Here is a 3686-nt window from a genome sequence, read left to right on the forward strand (position 1 = left end):
CGAAAGGCTGAAAACCTTTAAAAATGAATCTGTATTCTATTTTCATAAAAGGGAACATTTTGGTAGGTGAGTGCAACTGTGGAGGTGATATTAACAAGATGTCGATCTGTGTGCCCTTGGCAGGACTTACCGAAGGTCGTGCTATTCTGTTCACCTTCTATGCATCAGATGCACTCACTCGACCGTATTTTATCTTTGTGTCAATCTGTGAAGTAAGTTTTATTATCCCCATTTTCCTGATAAGAAAAGTGAAGCTCAGAATGACTGAACAACTCATCCAAGGTGACTTAGCCAGTATTTTCAAAACCGATGTCCCTGCCTTGAAGACACCACAATTCTAAATACGTGCATCTAACAAAGGAACGTCAAGACATATGAGGCAAGAACTGGTACAACTGAAAAGAGAAGTAAACACATCCACTATTATAGATGGAGACGTCAACACTTCCCTTTCAGTAACTGATAGATCGAGCCGGCAGAAAATCAGGAAGGATACGGATGAAACGAACAGCTCTAATGGTCAACTTGAGCTAATTGACATTTATAGAACGCTCCACTGAACAGAAGACACATTCTTCTCAAATTCACATGCAACATTCACCAAGATTCATCATATTCTGGACTATAAAACATATCTTTAAAAAATTTTTTAATAGAAATGATAGAGTATATTCTCAGATCACAATGTAACAGAAAGATAGCTGGAAATTATCCCAAATATTTGGAAATTAACACTCCTAAATAAGTCATGGGTCAAAGAATAAGGCTCATGATACATTTTAAAAATATTTTGAATTAAATGAAAAGAAAGTACAACTTATCAAAATTTGGATACTGTGAAAGAAGATAATTTTATAGCATCGAGTAATATATTATAAAAGAAGAAAGATTTAAAATTTATAACATAAGCTTCCACCTTAAGAAACTAAAGAAACAAGAGCAATTTAAACCTGAAGGAAGCAGAAGAAAAGAAATAAAACCTGTGTTATAATTCTTACAAGGGAGTCAAAGGTACAGTATTTTCTCAAGCAAAGCTATATTCCAGAGACATCTGACATGCGCTCTTGAACCAGTCTGTCAACTACATTGCAATGGTTTGAATGTTTGAATTGTTGACATCCTAACCCAAAATGTGATGGTGTTAGGAGGTGGGGCCTTTGGGAGGTGATTAGGTCATGAGGGTGGAGCCCTCATGACTGGGATTCGAGCCCTTATAAGAGAACCTAGAGTGTTCTTTCACCCTCTTCCCGTCATATGAGGATACAAAGAGAAGACAACCATCTGTAATTCAGAAGAGAGCTCTGACCAGAACCCAGCCATGTTGGCATCCTGATCTCAAGCTTCTAGCCTCCAGCACCATGAGAAATAAATTTCTGTTGTTAAGCCACCGAGTCTATAGGACAGCCCGAACTGACGAAGACATATATTCACCTCTCAAAGCCTCGCCCTACAGCCCTCCTCTCCAGCACCCCTCATCAATAAACTCAGCTCAGGAATGTCACCTCAGCACTTCTCTTGCATCTATCCTGGGAATGCCCATCCCAGGGGTGCTGTTTAAGCAGAGCACCCAACCTGCCACTTTCTATTCCACATCTCTGCCTACTAGTGCCAGCCTAAATACCTCCTCCCTCCTCTTTATGCCAAGAAAACAAACAAACGAAAACAAAACACTTCCCCTGCATGCACTTCAGCTCACTTGTACCTGCTCTTCTAGCTCATCAAATATGTCCTGATATGTTTACATATAAATTTAGGCTTGTGACATTGTGATTTACAATAAGAAATATACATGCAATCATCATCCTGTTCCTGGCACAAAGCTGCTAAAATCTTTGGAATTTCCTATGCGATGAGCACCATAAAGGTGTCTTTTGTTATTTTAATGAGGTAGCTTTGGGAAAGCCCCTGGGTCACCTAAAGATGGGGGCTGGTTGCCAGGAGAAGCAAGCATGTGATTAGAGGGTGGGAACTGTCAGTCTCACCACCACCTCCAGGATGGGGAGAAGGGCTAGAGATTAAATCAATCACCGATGGCCAAAACCTTAATCAGTCATGCCTGTGTAATGAAGCCTTCATAACAACCTAATGGGGTGGGCTTCTGGTGGGTGAACACATGGTAATGGGGGAGAGTGATGTACATAGAAGAAAGACTTGTCTCACTTGAACCGAAGTTCCGGAACAAGAATATACTGCCTCGGAGAGCGTGGAGTTCTTGGATCACACGTCTAATGAAGCATTTCTTATGCTCCTATACATTTCAGATTTGAAAAGATCAAGATCATCACCATGACAACCAGAGGCAGTACTGGTACTGCCGCTTTGCTTTCTTTATGAGAAAAACCTAGTCTTAGGAAAACACGTTCTTTCTCATTCGCTGATTTCTATCATTCTGGTCACCTACGGTTGAACCACAGCATCAAGCTCTCATATCTCTTCTGACAGACTCTATTTTTTTTTTTAGGCGAGACAACCCTTGGTTGACCTCACAGATTGCAAGGAACTTGTCAGCTTACAATCTCTTATTTTTTATTTTTTACGCCTACAGCACCTGGTCTTCCTCGGTGGTCTTCCATCCAAGTACTAACCAGGCCCGACCCTGCTTAGCTTCCGAGATCAGATGGGATTGGGTTTGCTCAGGGTGGCATGGCCGTAGACTGATAGACTCTAAACAAATAAAAAATCAGAAGAATTTTTTGAGTACTGTAGGTGAATGACACTGGGCAATATGTTTAAACTTAGAAACTGTCCAAAACACTTTTACATAATTGTAATTTGTCGAAAACCTCCGCAGCATGAAACAGCCATTATAAATCTCTCTCTTAAACACCAGAGGTTATATTAAGCATGCAAAACAAATCACAACTCTTAAACAGAAAAAAAAATGCAAATAAAAAACCCTTGTTTATGGCTTGGATACAACTGAAGAGATTAACAATGGGTAGAATATTTTTGCTATCATTATCTCTTACACTAGACTGATTTTATGACTTTTAACATTTGAATTATCCTCCACAAACCTAGATATTCTGCGAGTAGAGAAGTTTACATTTCAGAGGGATAAGAGATGGGCTCTGAAGGAAAACAATTTCACAAGAGAATCCTTATCTCTTTAAATATAAAATGTCAGGAAACATAAAAAAGAAAATGATGAAAAACATACAATGGCTGAGTTTAAATAAAAGAACTTTGTCTCAACCTGATTTATTTATCAAGTAGGTTCTTCGTGTGGCTCCCAGGGGTCCTTCACCAGTCTTGAAGGCCCAGAGAAAGCATATGCAACATAAAAACTCAAGAATCAAAATACTTTTAGATCTACATGATTTGCTTCATTTCCCTGTCATTAAAGGCGACTCTCTTTCCCGAGAGATCCGGTTTCTGGTTTCGTACTTCTCGTTTTCAAAGATGGGGCTTAGTCTCTTTTGCTTTCACAGCGCCCTGTACTGTTCATATCGACTCAATGACTATATCTTGACCATCAACAGTGAGTCAGACCCTCAGCCAGACTGTGCAACACTAGAATCAGTGAGACTGGCACTTACCCTAAAAGAGCTCAAAGAACAACTGGCCCCCTGTTTCTGGCTATCCCATGGGGTGTCAAGATTTATAAGGCATAAGCTCTGCCCTTAAAGCTTCCACCTACTTACAAATGACATGAACACAAGAGCAACAAAGATTCTTCAGACATT

At 39.9% G+C, this 3686-nt stretch overlaps 1 pseudogene; it reads right to left on the minus strand.

Annotated features, from left to right (window-relative positions):
- Positions 1–2536: 2536 nt before the first annotated feature.
- Positions 2537–2655, minus strand: LOC120595892 (uncharacterized; annotated as a pseudogene).
- Between the last annotated feature and the right edge of the window lie 1031 nt (positions 2656–3686).

The sequence above is a fragment of the Pteropus medius genome, unplaced genomic scaffold (genome assembly GCF_902729225.1).
Source record: "Pteropus medius unplaced genomic scaffold, Ma_sr-lr_union100, whole genome shotgun sequence".
NCBI lineage: Eukaryota > Metazoa > Chordata > Mammalia > Chiroptera > Pteropodidae > Pteropus > Pteropus medius.